At 40.0% G+C, this 19,383-nt stretch overlaps 1 protein-coding gene across 1 annotated transcript in view; it reads right to left on the reverse strand.

Moving 5' to 3' along the window:
* Positions 1-11,217, reverse strand: part of LOC122560122 (DEP domain-containing mTOR-interacting protein-like) — a 101,894-nt gene extending 90,677 nt beyond the window's left edge. The window contains exon 1 of the mRNA XM_043710384.1: positions 11,015-11,217. The gene's annotated coding sequence lies outside the window, so the exon portion shown is untranslated. The remainder of the gene's footprint in view (positions 1-11,014) is intronic.
* Between the last annotated feature and the right edge of the window lie 8,166 nt (positions 11,218-19,383).

Genomic DNA, 19,383 nt, shown 5'->3' on the forward strand with positions numbered 1-19,383 from the left:
TGAGTTTGGAGGCGGTGGATGGGAGATCCCCCGAGGTGATGAGGTTATGGACGGTTTGGGAGATGATGGTTTGGTGGTGGGGGGTGACTAAGGGGGACAGGACGGTGTCAAGGTATGCGGAGATGAGTTCGGTGGGGCAGGAGCAGGCGGAGACAATGGGTCGGCCGGGGCAGTCAGGTGACTAAGGGGGACAGGACGGTGTATAGAGTAGAGTAAGGTTGAATAGAGTAAGGTTGAATTATCTCAGCAGAGGAGTTAGTATCTAGGGGGCAGATCTAAAGTAACTGATTGGAGGATTAGAAGAGTGATGGTGAAGACTATTTCCAGAGTGTGATAGGGGTCTGGAATTCTATCTAAAAGCATAGTCAGGGCAGAAACTCCCAATTCATTTGAAAAGTGTCTGAATATGCAATTCATGTGTTCTAACTGGCAAGACTACATCGAAATGTAGGAAACTGGGACTATGCTGGGTAACTGATTTCACAGCTGGAGCAGACATTTGTATTTGTACCATAAACATTCTATAATTCTTCCCCAGAAGCCATGCCACCCCATTTACATCATGCTCATTAACCCCCTTATGTCATTAAAGGAGTAATCACCACCCCTACCAAGGAAAGGATTCTTGCACTAGCAGGAGAAGAAGAAGGCCTCTCCAGCAGGGAGGTGGAGACATCTATGTTCCACCACCCAAGTACCTGGCACATCGTCCCACTGCAGATCACATTAACCAGGTGAATACCATTACTAACCAGTTGATGCACTGCTTCTTTCCTCTTATGTCTTACAGATGAATCCATCATCTCAAAAGCGACATGTATCCCATAGAAGAGAGTTCCTCGACTCTCTAGATCATTGTGGGGAAGTACTGGAGGGACCACCATCTGCACAGTGCCCACTTCCCCTGCCCCCTACATCTTGTGTAGCATCATTGTGAATCATTTACAAGATGCAGTTCAGAAATTCACCAAGATTCCTCACAGAACACCTTCCAAACATATGGCCACTACCATCCAGAAGATCAAGGTCAGTAAATACATTGGAATACCACCACCTGCAAGTTCCCTTCCAAGTAACTCACCACCCTGACTTGGAAATATATCACTATTCTTTCAGTGCTGCGAGGCCAAAATCCTGGAACTCCCCTCTCCTCCCCAAACAAACAGCACTGAGTGCACCTACAGCAAAAAGACAGCAGTGGTTCAAGAAGGCAGCTCATTGCTACCATGCGCAACTAGGGATGGGCAACAAATGCAAGTCCAGCCTGGGAAGCCCACATCCTCAAAATGAAAGACATTCTCATCAGGAATGCTTAAGAAGCCACATGAGAAGAGTGCCGATATCTTGATCAGCCTGAACAAAATTAGACAGCACAAGGGTATTAGGCAAACGGGACTTTGTACGTGCAAGGCCAGAGTCAGAAGTGTTTTAGACGGCCCCACATTATTAAAGGTAGAATCTGAGAGGTCAGTCAGGAATGAAATGGAATTGAGGTAACAAAGACCCAGGGGGAACATTCCAGCAGGAAACCCATTGAAGGTGGGACACAAGTGAATGATTTTAGTGTGGTGAAAATAGATAGTCTTAATAACAGTGCAGATATGCAGTTGAAAGTTCATCTTGGGGTCAAACATGACACCAAGGGTGAAAGTCTAGTTCAGCCTCAGATGATTGCAATGGAGTGGAATGGAATCAGTGGTCAGGAAGCAGTGTTTGCAACAAGGACTGAAGACAATAATTCTCAATATTTAAAGAGGGAATCTCTGCTTATCCAGTACCTAGATGTCAGAGAATTACAAAATAGTGGAGGGCTCAAGTGAGGTGTTGGTGAGCTAAACCTGGCCGTTCTCAGAACATAGGCAGCAACTTTTCTTTGGATGATGTCACAAAGGGCAGCATCTGGATGATAAATGGGAAGGAGGCAGCTATCTTGGGTGACTTAAGAGGTAACTCTGCAGAGTTGAGAAACTAAGTTCTTGATGATGATTTGCTTACTACGATTAAACAGATAAGAATAGAATCAGAGGAGAGCAGACTCACCTACCTTGTTTACAGTGGAAAATCTTCAAAGACTGCTGTTGTGATCACAGACTGTAGACAGGTTGAGAATGATGAAGAAGGGAAGTTTGCTTTGTCAGTCTCATAAGATGTGACTTTCATAAATGATTCATTTTGATTCCACAAAAGGAGTAGGATTCTGATTGGAGGACTGAAGTATAGAGTTCAGGGAAAGATGGAGATATTTTACAGCCAACATCACATTCAAGAAGAAAGGAAAGTTGGAGATGAGGCAGTAATTTACAAGGATGGGTTTGGGGGCTTGCAGTTTCAAAGCTCAGCTTTTTTTGAGTAAAGTATATACCAATTGGGCTCCCTCTGGCAGAGATATACGAGGTTTTGATTTATGTTATTAATCAGTACTTTCCCTCCAATCGTTTCAGAGAACATATCTGTTAAGATCACCATAATCCACCATTAAAAAGTAAAGATTAATGTGGCTTACTACTTGTTCATTACAGTTTTCAAGCTACTTTTGTGCTAACATTGATCTGCTGTGAACCACTGTGAATAACATTTCCCAGGTTACAGATGTGATTGCTGTATCTAATAACAGATTTTATGTACAAAGAACACTGATGCAAACATATAGGTCAGTCAATTTTCCACCAGTGAACAATCCCATCCATTACAGACAATTGGTTCGATTTGTGGTCTATTTACTTTTAAGCTATTAGTCACAGTTTCTGTGCTGCTATAGCAATTAGAGTTAAGAATATGAAGGTCAACAGTCTAATCTATGAACATAAAAGGTTAATACAGAATTTAGCCTTAAAGCTGGTACTAGTTCATTTTAGAGTGAACTCATGTCAATAATAACCTTCAGTACTAAGCAAAAAAAAGTTATTTATTCATTTTAGTTTTAAAATTAGTTTCCAAGGCACTCTGAGACATGGTAGCATATTAGGTTGCTATATAAATGCAAACTATTAATGAATCACCTTTATTTCTGTTTTCACCAATTTTCCATAAAACTGTCCAAATATTCAATACAACCAACAGTATACAAGAATATGTTTACTTATAACAAATAATTATGAACACCATTTCAAAGCAATTGATTGAATATTTTTGAAAACTGTGACTACTGAAGTAAGGTGTTTTTGGGAAAAAGGCAACAATCACTAATTGCCACTATTCTGGTTTATAGATTAGGGTTAATATCCAGCATGTATTTTCTGTGAAGCACAGAACTTGCTCAGGTTTGGAAGGTTACTAACAAACCTTACTGGACAAAATGATTTCAGTTCCATTTTGGCTTCTCTAAACAAAGGGGTTCACACTTGCACATACTAAAAATACCTGTTTAATCTCTATACTATGGGAACATGTAAACACTGTAAAGTGCTACCACACCCAAAGTAAATGGTCACAGAATTAAGACAAGTTTGCAAAGCCTCCCTCTTATGCAACTGTAGCAGCGATCTTGAAGAGATATAATTCTTTGCTCACACACTAAGAGCTAAATCAGCTTGGTTAGGCTGATAGATAAAACCAAACATTTTATAGAGACCATTTTCACAAACAAAAACCACATTCATCATAATAATGTATTAAGTCAGATCATCTTCCCCAAATTATGGGGTGACTAATGGAGAAATATGTTTCTTAATACCAAAATATACAACAAAAATCTACCTAAATTAGTTAACTACTGAAAAGATCATATCACAGTTTGATAAATAGAAGTTTATAAGGTGTGCCATTGAGAATATGATCCACATTTCCAACACAAAATCCTATTTCAGAAAGAATATTTTATAATGTACCAAAAACATGAGCAGTTTAATGATTTGGAATAAACAGCTCGTACAGAAAATCACATTTCATAGAAATTATTACCATTGACACTTGTGTCAATGTCTATTTCCTAGCAAACTGTGTGTGTGTTTATTTTAAATGCAGCAGATGATCACAGATTTCAAAAACCAGCAAAAACAATATGTCTGGGAAGGTCCTATCATTTGCAATTAGTGATGGCAACCTGAAATGCACATGGTTGACAAGCATCAAGCTTACTAGTGATTTCAGACCACAGTCAAAGTATCTGCCAGTTTTCACTCTTTGGGGCCACATTGATACTATGGCAGATTGGGTGGAAACTGGAAGGCAGTTGTTGAGCCAAGATGTTGATAAACATTCAGCATCCTGATAAAAGGCAGAGAGTAAAAGATTTCAAATTTCTAATCTCCTCCTTTCGTCTGATTCTCATCCTTCATTATGTTTTTTGGGCTTTTCTTTATAAAAAAGAATTTTCAGTTGCTGAAACTATTTTCAAACTACTTTTTCAGCTACTTTAAATGCCTTAAATCAGGAAGATCAACAAGATTCCATACCAAATTTTAGTACCTTTGACACTGTTATATTATCAATCTCTCATCAATGTCCAAAAGGTTAATCTGACTGTAAAAATCACGAAGAAAATGGCCAAAATAGTTTAGGAAACATTATCTTCCCTCCTCCATCTTTCATGGTGGTCTGACCTCTAGCCATGTAGAGGAGAATACATCAGTCTAATGTAAACAAAGCGTTCAGGTCATTAGTGGCAATTTAACACACTGAGGATGCTGGAGTGACTCTCTGGCCTCATTTTTTGGTATCAGGTGTGGAAAACCATTACCGTAGACTTGAGTGGTAATGGATTGGCCACATGCGTTTTCTAGCTGTTGTCCAAAAATAAGTGACCAGAAGACCTTCACCTCTGATCTCTAGTCCACAATACTTAAAATAAGACTGCACCACATTATAGTCCAACAGGTTTATTTGGAAGTACAAGCACTCGGAGTGCTTTTCCTTCCTCAAGTAACTAGTGGAGCAGGATCATAGGAGACAGAATTTATAGCAAAAGATCATAGTGTCATTAAATTGAAGCTATCTATTGAACAAACCTAGATTGCTGTTAAGTCTTTCAGCTTTTAGAATGGATTGCAGGTTTCAATTCCTTAATATGTAAATCACAGAATTTCTTTCAAGTCACATTCTCAAGACAACATAGTTTTGTCAAAAAAAGGTGACATCTCAGCTCATACAATGCATTAAAGGTGTGAGTTTAGAGTCTGTCTGTGTTCCAATCTTGAGTCAGACTGGTTCTATTTCCAAAGTAGGAATTTATAGAATGTCACATGGATTGACTGCCTACAGATTGTGTGCTTCTTGAATAAAATAGAATGTATCTGCAAATACAATTCTGTAAATGCAAATTCACCCCATAGGCTTGTGTGTGTGTGAGCGCGCAGAGAAACCTTGATTATCCGAATACCAGTTATCCAATAAGCGGATTATCTGAAGGAGATCTCAAGGTCTCGATACAAACATTACATCAAAGATGTGTTTCCAACAGTGAACGCGTCTTGTTTACAGTGATTAAACAGGCACCATCTCCAAATGACTGTCTGCCCACCCTCTCTCTCTCCCCACAGTTTCTACAGGGGGTGTACCTTAACCCTCCCACCCCTGATAATCTCTCCAACATTGTCCTGCAGAGGGCAAACGTGGAACCTGATAAAAAGTTGCAGTAAAAAGTTGTGTGTGGCTGTGGGTGCCTGTATGCGTGTGTGTGTGTGTGTGTGTGTCCTATTTAGAGTCTTACCCCACAAAGGCAACTGCAGTAGCAACAGTCTTGTTATTGGTGCCCCGGAGAGGGGGCGGGGATGGACGGGATTGGGTTGTGTGGGGGGGGGGGGAGCGAGGGGGCAGAGGGTAGTGTTGGGTGGGGTTGGAGGGTGGCAGGTAGCATTGGGGGTGGGGGCTCACGCGCTGTGTGCTACTGCACGGGGTGTGCTGCCGTCTCCTGAACGGGGAGCAGACTTGAAAAACTCCGAGCTCCAGAGGAAAGGCATTTAATCGATTAACTAAATAATTAACGGGCGGGCACTATTTCGTTCGGATAATCAATGTACCCCTGTACATGTGAGGGAGGGAGGGAGAGAGAGAGACAGACGGACTGTGTGAGTGTGTGTGTGTGTGTGTGTGTGTGTGTGTGTGTGTTTTGTGTGTGTGGTGTGTGTGTGTGTGTGTGTGTGAGAGAGAGAGAGAGAGAGAGAGAGAGAGAGAGAGAGAGTGTGTGTGTGCTTAATAGACTGTGTGCGTGAGTGTGATGGAGTACTGTATATGCCTGTAAGAATGTGTGCACATGGGTGTGAGTGTGGGGGTTGTATGTGTGAATGTGTGTGTTTTAGAGAGAATGTTTATGAGAGAGGGTTTACATGAGTGTGAGATTATGTAAGAGTGTGTGTGCTTGAGTGTGAGTGAGAGTGTATGGTTTGGTGGGGTCACCTGTAGTGTGACATGAACCCTCGGTGCCATTGAGGCCATGCTCATGGGTACCGAACATGACTATCAGCCTCTGCTCTGCCACTCCGTGTTGTTGCGTATCCTGAAGTCTGCCTTAGAGGACAGTAACCCGAAGATCCAAGGCCGAATGTCCCTGACAGCTGAAGTGTTCCCCTACTGAGAGGGAACATCCCTGTCTGGCGATTGTCGTGCAGTGTCCGTTCATCCGTTGTTGTAAGGTCTGCTTTGTCGAGCCAATGTATCAAGCCTTGGGGTATCCTTGCCCACAGCATATGAGATAGACAACTTTGGCCAAGTCAAATGAGTACCTGCCGCGTACCTGCCGGGTGGTGTTCCCATGTATAATGGTAGTATCTATGTTGATACTATGACACATCTTGTAGTGGTTGCCACAACAGGACTGTATGGTGTTGCGGTCAATGTTGTCCTGAAGGCTGGGCAGCTTGCTGTGAATAATGGTCTGTTTAAGAATTGGCAGTTGTTTAAAGGTGAGAAGTGGAGGCATAGGGAAGGTCTTGGCGAGGTGCTTATCCTCCTTGATAATTTGTTGCAGGCTGCGAAGAACATGGCGTAATTTCGCTGCTCCCAGAAAGTACTGGACAACGATGGGTACCTTATCAGTCACATCCCATCTGTCTCCTGGGGAGGTCATTATGGTTTCTCGCTGTGGTACGTTGGAACTGGCGATTGATGAGTTGAGCATTGTGCCATGAGGGCGACCTTCAGGTGTCAGTCGCATTCCTCCTCATCTGAATAGATGCTGTGAATGCATAGAGCTTGTCCGTAGGGGTTGGCTGTTTTAATATGTTTAGGGTAGAAGCTAGAGAAGTGCAGCATCATGAGGTTACCCGTGGATTTGTGGTAGAGTGAGATAATGAGGTGAGACAGATACTAAAGAGTAGTCCATGGTAAGTCTAACGGTGGGATGAAACTTGTTGTTATCACTGTGTAGTGGTTTCAGTGACTCCTTGCCATGGGTCCAGAAGAATAAAAATGTCATATATCTGGTGTAAGATGCTGGTTGGAAGTCCAGTGCAATCATGGTTCCATACCATGGGTTAAAATAAGAGACATACCTTTCTGGCCCTCCTCCAATCAGACGACCTTTCTCTTTTGAAAGCTTTCAAAATGAGTTGTCTTTTAAATGAAAAAAATGAGGTCGAGGTTCAATGATATTCCTTCAAGTATCATTGTCATGTATTCTGTTTGCACTTTTACAAACACAAGCACACTATACCAGGAGCAACATTAGAAATCTTTCAGCAACATAAAGGTGCTGCTGACCTGTTGACATGCTTCTCCATCACATTGCTATAACAATGTACCTGGTAACAGAATTTCCCAGAAATCAGATGGGAAAACATTCCCTTTGTGGTAACAATTATAGAGTCAGAGTCATACAGCTCAGAAACAGACACTTTGGTCCAACCAGTCCATGATGACCATGTTCCTAAACTAAACTAGTCCCACCTGCTTGCAATTTGCCCATATCCCTTCAAACACTTATTATTCATGTTTCTATCCAAATGTCTTTTAAATGTTGTAACTGTACCTGCATCTACCACTTCCTCTGGAAGTTCATTTCACATATAAATCATTCTGTGCATAAAAAAGTTGCCCGTCATGTCCCTTTTAAAATCTTTCTCCTCTCACCTTAACAATATGCCTCCTAACCTTTAAATCCCCCACCTAGGGAAAAGACACCTGTCACTCACATTATCTATACCTCTCATGATTTTATAAACCTCTGTAATGTCACCCCTCAACCTATGCTCCAGTGAAAACAAAATTACAATGGAGCATTTTAGCACATTACAAGAAATAATGTACTACACAATTACTAGAACACAGGGGAGAATGCTGATGCTTTCCTTAGAAATGTGTCATGGGAACGTTTACATCTACTTGAGAGGTCAGACATCTGACATCTGACAGCTCAGCATTTCCTCAGTACTGCACTGAAGGTCAACCTGGATTTTTATTCAATCTTCTGGAATGTGGTTTGAACTCTTAAATCTGACTCAAAGCAAGTGCTCGTTTTAATGATGACTAACAGTTGTGCATGTAAAGTTCACAACAAACAACCAAATATCACTTGCAGAATGAAGTTACCTTAGTAGTTGACTAACCTCCTTTATGTGAAAGTTTCACTTTGTGCTCCAGCAAAGTGCAGCAGTTTAAGTAAGAGTGGCTTGGGTTTCACTTAATTTCCAGAACAGGGATTAAAAAAATATTTTCTGAGACATTAAACATATTTAAAAAGGACTGGATCATATTTTAGAAATTCAGAATTTACAAAAGCTACCGAATTCACTAGTCAATAAAACCTATTTGACAGTCCTGATCTGCATATAATATCATCTTGTTGAACTGCTGAGGAAGTTTGCAATCTGTTGGTTGTCATATTTCCAATATTCCTTTTAAGCAATGATGTGTCCTCTCAGATCTGGTGCAAGAATTGTTCTACTGAGAAACTCTGCCACCGTTTTACTAAATAGCAGCAATATAACGATACTATCCTGCTTCTAAATCCTTCCCATATCTTCTATTATTAATAATAACATTTCTATTGACACTGCAAATGAGTCATGAGGATAGGAATGTAACCTGATGTTACAAAATTATCATATGTTGTTCTGAGATTGTGAGGCAGAAAGAGTACTCATCTGAACCCCAGAATAAATTATCCAAACAAGAAACTCATTGATTTGTAGGATGTGGCCAACATTTATTGGCTGTACATAATTGTCCTTCAGAAGTTGGTGGTAAAACCTCCACTTGAATCATTGTATATGCAAATACATTTGTGGTGCCATTAGGACAGAAAAACAAGAAGCTAAAAATACTCAATACAATCTAAATTTAACCAACATATTCACATTTGAAGAATCATTACAACATAAGAACATGGTAGCATTGCATACTTCAAAAGCCAAGTCTACTTACTAGGGGATGCAGAAAAAATTGGGGAGGCTGCCAAGACGAGTCGGGGGAGGTGACAATTGTTAAGATCTTTCCACTACAGTATACAAAGGGGCTGTAAACTGTAGAACCCCTCTAGCTCACATGGAATATACATTGTGAGCAAGAGCATTGAAACTATATGAGGCATCTCAAAGTGGAGTATGGTGTATGGAGAAAAGTTTATTCCCAGTTCTTTTTCTGTAAATTTTTAATTTGAAATGTTTTGCCCTTGAGCAGTATCCTCACATTGTGCATATATTGTAAATGTTAGAGGCACCAATAGTGGAATATGCAGCATGTTGAATTCTGTTACCCTTTCTATACATTCATGTTGAAATATTTTGCAATGTGCTTTGACAAATTATGTATAAAGTATATGTTTATTTTTTTCCAAAAAGCACTGAATATTAACTTTTTTTATCTAAAAGTGGAGACTTATCTGTAAAGGTCGCTACTTCAAAAACAGTCTGAGAAGTATTGCCCATTCAGTACTTTTAGAAAGGAAGTCCATTGCAAAAACATCAGCTTTAGCTTTTGTACTCGTGTACTAGGCTCCCAAAGCCTTACCTCTATACTTGCCTAGATGTAAGGAGTAATCATGCAAACTGAAGCTTGTCCCCAATCCAGAGCAAAGTAATATTAGTAGTGTCTTAGGCCCACCATTTTCCACTGTTTCAAGCCTTTTTCTGCATCATAATGTTAGAAGTGGGAATATTCTAAACCCATGACCACCACCAACGAGAAGGACAAGGACTGAAAATGCATGGTGATTCGACACCACCATCAGCCACCAATTCCACTCCAAGGAATTCACTGTCCTGACTTAGATATGTTTTGCCAATCCTTCAGCATTACTAGGTCAACATCCTGGAAGTCCCTCCCTAATAGCTTTGCGGGTGTACCCACGTTCACTCCAAGGACTGCAGTGTTTCAAAGAATGCAGTTCAACATCACCTTCTCAAGGGGAATTGGGGTAAGCAATTCATGCTAGCCAATCGTGTCCACATCCTTGAATGATTTTTAAAAAATTTCTAGTGCTCCAACCAATTGCTTTAAAATTGCCCTTTTTGGATTTTTAAAATCAGGAATCTTTCTTTAAATATACGTTGAAGTCGTCAACATTAAACAAAATTGATCTGTGTCAATTTATAAAAAACATAACAGCGCTTACAGCTATATACAGGCAGATAGCGTAGACAAATGCAAGTATTCTCTATTGTACTCAAAATGCTCTGTTCTCACCTACAGAAGTCCCCTTCTAACGCTGTGCAGTGCTTCCATTATCCCAGTGAATGCATCATGAATCCATTAGCAATTGGCTGAGACTTCGCAGACTCTTTCACCCATGCCTCGTTCAATCAGTAGAGGGATGCTGTACAACCTACTCAAACCAAGGTTCCACACTGACAGTGAACTCACTACTTTAATGAAAAATTAACCAATTGTGTAATATACATATATTCATCTAATTTCACTTAAAGCAGTGTTGCCCAATAGAAACTGCTGACAAGCCACAGATATTGCTATGGCAACAGTTCTAGCCACATGCATTTCCAGTAGAAATTACATACACAATACAAATAAATTTCCTTCAAGGTATATATTTATTTTACAGGCACACATCTTCCTTTAGTAACCAAGTAGGTGAAGTGTTTCCATGAATCTGAAAACATTTGTTCACTCGTCTTTTTTAACTTACCATTCTACGAAGTAGAAAGAGTTTAAAGTCCACAAGTTTTCACCGTATGATTCAAATACTCATTCACATGTCCAGTGGCATTTCTTTGATTAACAAATGGGACAGTCATTGTCCAAATCTAGACATCTAAATTAGCCACATGACTAGTGTTAACACATTGGGTAACACTGACCTACTGTTGTGTTGTTAAACTTAACATATTCAGTCAGAAAAATAAAAGGCCACTCCCACAAGGATCTCGGAAGATTGGACAGCTCTGTTATCCTAACAGTTCTGATAAGAGCATTCACAGAAAATCTACATCCAATAAAAATTTGAAACAATTCTGTATTCTGTTAATTAATTGTCTTTACAGCATGTGTCATATCATTATAGCAGGTTCAATTTGGCAGAAATTAGTTTGGAACTCCTATCAGACAGTTGAGGTACAACACAGCAAGGACATAATGTTAGGCTGCATTTACAAATGAGAATGATCAATTACAGAAAAAGAGGAAAACATTCCAGAAGTTAGATATTAGTCTTAAAAATTAATTCCAAACTGGATTTAAATGTTTCAGATGTAAACTAGCACTAAAATTGTGAGAATGCAGGAATGGATGAAAATGTGGCAGCTGAAATATGTGGGAAAATGTGAAATTGTGCAATTAAACAGGAAAGAGGAGCCGAACATTTATATTATTTAAATAGAGAAAGAATGCAGAAAGCTGTAGCACAGAGGAAGATGGGAGTCTTTGCGCATAAAAAGCTAGCATACACATTCAGAAGGTGATAAGAAAGGAATATGGAATGTTGGCCTTTATTTCAAAGGTAATGGATTATAAAAATAAGATCTTGGTAAAACCAATACAGGGTACCCATCGGACCACAGCTGAAATACTGTGCACAGCTTTGTGGCACTTATTTAAGAAAAGACATACTGGCATTGGAGGCAGTCCAAAGAAAGTTGACTAGGTTGATCCCAGGTCTGGAGGGACTGCCTTATGAGGTCAGGTTGAATAGGTTACAGTATAGTACCGTCCCATACAAGTTCACTTCTGCTATCCTAATAGCAATCTAAATCCCATCCCATGTGGAAGTGAAGAGTGGGTTTGACGAAGTGTACAACACTATATACAGTCTTGAGAAGGAATATCCTGTGACCTTGCTCATTGTAGCTAGTGACTTCAACCAGGCCAACTTCAAGAAGGTGCTACCAAAATGTCTTCTGTCCCACATGAGGTCTGAACAACCTTGACTATTGCTATACAACCTAAGATGCCTACCGCTCCATTTCTGTCTGCATTTTGGAAAAACAGATCACAAAGCTGTGTTCCTCCTTCCGGCTTACAAGCAGAAACTGAAGTGCGAGGACTCAGTACAGAAAGCAATGCAGTGTTGGGACTGCTTAGAGTCGGTAGAGTGGCCCACGTTCAAGAACTCAGCAGCCAATATAAATGAGTATGTCACAACCATTCTAGACTTCATTAGTACTGCATGCTGAAGAAGTTAATCCAAATGTTCCCCAACCAGAAACTAGGAACAAGCCAAGAGATCCACTTCCTACGGAAATCCAAGCCTGAGGCATTCAAGTTGGGCAACCTTGACCGATATAGGAATCCAGGTGCACCCTTCATATGCCTTGGCTTCCCCCTCTGTAACTGGATTCTCAACCTCCTGATCCATCATAAACCTCAACACCGTGCCCTGCAAAGCTGTGTTATCAGTCGCCTACTATACAGTCTGTTCTGTTTTAATGCATGTTTCTTCAACGCAAATTGGCTTTAATATGATTGAAAAATTTTAGACTGTTATTTGTAGAACACAAACTTTCTTTACCTGTATTGGCTATAATGCTATTCTGGCTCCATTAGTTTAAATGGCATGGCTATTGCGCGATTTTCTTATAATGCGGGATCGCATGAGAACTGAACTATTGCATTATATCAGAACCGACTGTACTCCTTTTACACTCGTGACTGTGTGCTAAATTCCACCCCGACTCCATTTACAAGTTTGCTGACACCACCACTGTAGATCAGATCACAAACAATGAGACAGAATACAGGAAAGTGATTGAGGTGATTAGCAATATGATGTAAAGACAACAATCTCTCAATCGATGTCAGCAAAACAAAGGAACTGGTCATTGACTTCAGGAATTTGAGTGGAGGGCACACCCCTGTCTGCATCAATGCTGCTGAGGTGGAGATGGTCAAGAGTGTCAAGTTCCTGAGAGTGACGATTACCATACATGATGATGCAACAATCAAGAAAGCACACCAGCATCTCTAGCTCTTCAGGAGGATAAGGAAATGCAGCAAAATTCAGCATGTCCACAAGGACTCTTACCAGTTTTTATAGATGCACCACAGAAAGTATCCTATCTGGGTGCATCACAGTGGGGTATGGCAACTGCTCTTCACGAGACCACAAGAAACGACAGAGAATCATGAATACAGACCAGTCCATCACACAAACCAGCCTTCTATCCATTGACTCTATCTATATTTCCTGCTGTCTCAGGAAAGCAACAAATGTAATGAAAGACACCTCCCACCCCAGCTATATTCTCTTCCAGCCTCTTCTGTCTGGCAGAAGATAGACAAACTAAAATACACGTACAAACAAATTCAAGAACACTTCCTTCTCCGCTGTTCAGGCTTTTGAACGGAGCTCTCAAATATTAATTCTGACCTCTCTCTCTCTCCGAGGCTGTAACAATATATTCTCCACTCCTTCTGTTACTCTGAAGCACTTTGTATTGTACAATCTGCCCACATAACATGGAAAACAACACCTTTTGCTATATTTTGGCAAATGTGACAACAATAAATCAAACTCAAACTCAGAGTCAAGGACCAGAGGACATAACCTCAAAATTAGGGATTAGATTACATTACAGTGTGGAAACATGCCCTGCGGCCCAACAAGTCCACACTGACCCACCGAAGCGTAACCCACCCATATCCCTACATTTACCCCTTACCTAACACTACGGGCAACTTAGCATGGCCAATTCACCTGACCTGCACATCTTTGGACTGTGGGAGGAAACCGGAGCACCCTGAGGAAACCCACGCAGACACGGGGAGAACGTACAAACTCCACACAGTCAGTCGCCTGAGGCGGGAAATGAACCCGGGTCTCTGGCGCTGAGAGGCAGCAGTGTTAACCACTGTGCCACCGTGCCGCTCACACATTTAAGACAGAGATGAAGAGAAATTTCTTCTGAAGGTGGCAATTCTGTGGAATTCCTTACCACAGAGAACTGTAGAGGTTGGTTCATTAATATGTTCAAAGCTAGATAGACAAACATTTAACCAGAATGGGACTCAATGGGAAAAGGCAGGAAAGTGGAGCTGAGGGTTATCAGATCAGCCTTGATTGAATGGTACAGCAGAGTTGATGGCTGAACGGCCGAAATCCATTCCTATTTTAAGATCTTAGGAATGTAAACTGATGATAACAAAGTGAAAGACCATGAGCCACGTGTATTATTAAATGTATGTGGGACCTACGTAAGCACATCTAATGTTACACTGTTAGAACCATTGCTACTCAACTTAAAATGAATAAGTCAATCCAAGACACTAATACAACTTTTACATTATATGTCAATAAATATTCAACTGCAAATTTATCATCTTCCATTTGATATTTGTTGGTTTATACAAAAGTAATGTCATTTGAACGTGTCTCAACTAAATGACAGGTGATGATGAATTTGCTATTGCCATTTTATGAAAATACCATTCACTGATTGAAGTGCCATCTAGTGGTAATAAAATCAATTCTAAAACATTAACTACAAAAGCTGGAAAACTGAGGATAGACCTGAAAATGCTAAAAAACAAGTACGAGCAAGAGTGGACCATGTGGTTTTCTGAGCTCCACCATTCAATAAGATTATGGCTGACCTGATCCTCAGCATTAACTATACTGCTGTCCCCATGCTATTTAATTTGATTTTTCAAGACCCAAAATGTCTACGTCAACTACAAGTCAACAATGGTGCTTCTACAATGCTCTAGGGTAGAAAATTCTAAACGTCCACAACTCTAAAAAAATGTTCTATGACCGTATCCTTATGCTTCGTCTGTCAAGCTCCTTCAATATCTTAAATATCAATGGTATCGCCTTCTAATATTCTACATTCCAGAGAATAAGCCCCATGTACTTAGTCGCTTATCAAAGGGCAAGCCTCTCACCCCATGAACCACTTTGGTAAATCTGGTATACTGCCCCCCCCAGTGCAGGCATATCCTTTATAAATAAGGAGACAAAAACTATTTAAAGTATTCTCAATATCAGCTAAGCCCTTAACAACTGATTCTTGTACTCCAATTTTCTTGCATTAAAGGCCAACATTGCATTTGTTTCCCTAATTGCTCATGAATCTACACGATGCCTTTGTTCTTTTTAGGAGAACAGACACATCTTTCTGAATGTCAACATTGTTAGTTTCTGCCTTTTCTGTACCTAATTTCCCACATACTCAAGATGGCAAAAGAGAGAAAAAAAGACAGGGCTCAGAGGAAAAGAGAGATGGGGGAAAAACATATTTTTCTTCCACTAAATGTATAGCTTCACATCTACTAATTTATTTGTTCTCTAATCAAACAAAAGCACTTCTTGCTCACCTTCTCCAGCAGGATGAATAAAAACATAACACAAAGTCAAGGAAACATATCTATCCACCACAGGACTGAAAGCTGGAGGCACAAAACATTCCAGCCAATCAGGAACCACTGTGTGTGAAGCAAGTTATTGTTACACAGTGGGTGGAAGGTGCTTGGAATGTGCAGCCAGGGAGGTGGTAGAAGCAGATGCAATAGCACCATTCAAGAGGCATTCAGACAGATGCAAGAGCAGGCATGGGATGGAGGTATATGGACCATGTGCCAGCAGTGGGGTTAGTTTAGAATCTTAAAAATGATGTCTTAATGAGGAAATGGAGACCATCACATACTCAGGCAGATGAGAAATCGGCAGAAGTTCATCAAGTCATATTACCAGTGGGTTACAGACAGGAGATGCTGCAGGTAGCACATGATCTCCCAGTCGGAGGTAATTTAAGGGTAAGAAAAACTCAAGCTAAAATACATTTTTACTGGTTTGCACAAGGATGTTATTGAATTTTGCCAGTCATGTCATCCATGTCAGGTAATTGGAAAACCACAGGCAGTAATAAAACCCACATCTTTAATACCCATTCTTCCATTTGAGAAATCTTATACAAGAGTTGTAATTGATTGCATAGGACCCCCACACAAAACAAAAAGTGAAAATCAGTATTTGTTAATAATGGATGTGTCCACTAGATTTCCAGAGGCCATTCTGTTCTACAATTCTTTTTGCTGTGAAATTGTGTAAGTTAAATTTTTCATGAGGTACAGACTACCCATACAGATACAATTAGATCAAGGGTCAAACTTTACACCAAAATTATTGAAGGCAGTTATGGATAGTTTTGGATTAAAACAATTCAAATCCAATATGTACCATCCAGAGTAGCAGGGAGCGCTAGAAAGGTGGCATTGGATATTAAAGACCATATTGAGGGCTTTTGGTCAAGATTATCCAGAAGATCAGGATATAGGAATTCTGTTTGTATTTTTTTCCATTAGAGATGCACCAAATGAATCAAGTCCATTTGAATTAGTTTTTGGGCATGACATAAGGGGACGATTAAAATTAATTAATGAGAAGCTGGTGAGTCAGAATTCAGAGACCGCATATTTCGAATGTGCGCGAAATTTTACAGAGCGATTAAATAGTGTGGGAGAGATGGCTAGACAGCATTTAAAAGAATCACAGAATAGGACGAAACAAAAAGCAGATAAGAAATCAAAACTCAATTTTACTAACAGAGATAAAATGTTAGTGTTACTTCCAGTGATAGGCGAATGTTTAAAAGCAAGGTTTAGTGGACCTTATCAAGTCAAAAGGAGATTCAGTGAGGTGATCTAATTGATAAGAACTCCAGGCAAAAGGTAATCTCAGAGTGCGTCATGTGAATATGCTCAAAAGGTATTTTGATAGGGAAAGAAAGTAAACGGAGAATGTATTACCGGTTACAACACAGAGTGAAGAACCAAGCTCAGAGGCTTCTCAATTGGATATTCCTCATATAAAGTTGGGCAATGAGGAAGCTGTCAATGATTTAGATAAATTAAGTTACCTTCCAGAAGAAAATCAAATGACCTGAGTTATTTGCTATTGCATGGGGAGAGATGTGGAAATAAGTCAGGATGTACTAATCTAGTTATGCATGATGGAGAGATAGGAGATGATGTTCCAATTAGGCAACATCCTTATAAACTTAACCCTCTAAAGTTGACATAGGTTCAAAAAGAGATTGAATGCATGCCCAAAAACAACATAATTGAAGTAAGTTGCAGTGACTGGAGCTCACCCATAGTAATGGTGCAAAAACCAGATGGTACCCAATAGTATGTGGACTATCACAAAGTCAATGCAGTTACAGTGTCTGATTCGTATCCAATTCCACGTTTGGAAGTCTGTATTGAAAAGGCGGGACAAACAACTTTTATTTCTAAATTGGACTTACCCAGAGGATACTGGCAGGTACCTTTACCCAAAAAAACCAAAGGCAATTTTGGCTTTCGTAATGCCGAATTGACAGTATCAATTTAAAGTTATGCCATTTGATATGAAAAATGCACCAGCCACATTTCAAAGACTAACCAATAAAGTCATTTCTGAATTACCCAATTGTGCGGTATATATTAATGACCTGGTGATTTTTAGTCACACATGGAAGGAACATTTGCAGCATTTATCAGAATTATTCGACCAACTTCGGGAGGCAGGCTCAGTGATAAACCTAGCTAAGAGTGAATTTGCCAAAGCCTAAGTCACCTTCCTGGGCCATATTATCGAACATGGACAGCTGGCCCCACAGAATGTGAAAACAAAGGTTATTAGAGTTTTCCATACCATTGACGAAGAGAGTACTCTGGTTCGTGGCACTAAGTGGGTTTTATTGGAAGTTCGTACCAGTGTGGCTGCTCTACTCACTGAATTACTAAAGAAAAGCAAAAAACTTTCAGTGGACGGCAGACTGTCAAAAAGCATTTGACAGCCTGAAAGCTGTGTTCACCACTATCCCAGAATTAGCCACACCTAATTATGCAAAGCCATTCAAGGTGGCTATAAATGTGAGTGATGTGGGTATTGGTGCTGTGCTCTTAAAAGACAAGATAGAGAGATCTATCAGACATTTCTCCAGGAAATTGAACATTCATCAACAGAAATTTTCAACAATTGAGACTTGAGCTTGGTGTTGGCATTAAAATATTTATGTTGCCAGTAACGTGTCTGAGACAATCTTATATACTGCTCACAACTCTTTAAAGTTTTTGGAGAACTTTAAGGAGAAGACTTCCAGACTATTTAAGTGGAACTTATAACTGCAGCCATTCAGTTTGAAAATTGTATTTGTGGCAGGGCAAGAAAACATGATTGCTAACGCATTGTTGAGATTGGGATGAGAAACAGCAGCATACAGTGGCAGAATTAAACAGACTGAAATAGAATGCAGTCGGGCATATTTACATGGTTTTAGTTAATGTTTATGCATTGTAGTGTACTAACAGGTTAAGGTTCAGGGATTTCAAAATGCAGCCATCTTTGTATATTGTTGGTTCATTTTTTTTTTAAAAGGTGCAGAGGTGTGACGATACTGCCCCTTTAACAAGGTCATTTTTGTCCTTAGCTTTTTTTCAAGAGGGGTGCCGATCTATCTGGAAGTGGCTACTTTAAACGATGGACAGTGAGGAGTGGCCAATTCTCCCAGTTCAGGTTTTTTCTAGTTTGTTTTGTTTTAGTAGGCAGTCAGAATCTGCTGGTAGCACAGAAGCTGTTACTGAGAAAAAAAAACTCCATGCTTCAACAGATATTTCTTACCTGACTCTTTATCTCTGCAATTTCCCCTGCCTGTAAGAACCAGAGTTTGAACTTACCATTTGCTAAGGGGTGTGTTTTTGGGACGTTGCCTGTATTGGAACAGCTCCTTTGTTAAGTCGTGATTTCAAGTCAGTTGGGTTCCCTAATAATTGTTATTCTATATTGTTTTCTTTTGTTCATTTTTCAACCATAAGTGTGTAAATAAATTCTGTTTTGCTTAAAGCGGAGTGGTTTGACCAGCTGCATCACTCCTGGAACATCTGCCTTTAAAATAAGAAAACATTAAAGTGTTCGGAGGGTGTCAGGGATGGTCCATGACATCTTACATTGGCACCTCTTTATTCTCAGACTCCACCCTCTGGTCCCACACATGCTCATAGAGAAAGAAATATGGGCAAGTTGTTGGAGGGAATCCTGAGGGACAGGATGCATATGTTTTGGAAAGGCAAGGACTGATT

This window comes from Chiloscyllium plagiosum, chromosome 20 (assembly GCF_004010195.1).
Source record: "Chiloscyllium plagiosum isolate BGI_BamShark_2017 chromosome 20, ASM401019v2, whole genome shotgun sequence".
In the NCBI taxonomy this organism is placed as follows: Eukaryota; Metazoa; Chordata; class Chondrichthyes; order Orectolobiformes; family Hemiscylliidae; genus Chiloscyllium; species Chiloscyllium plagiosum.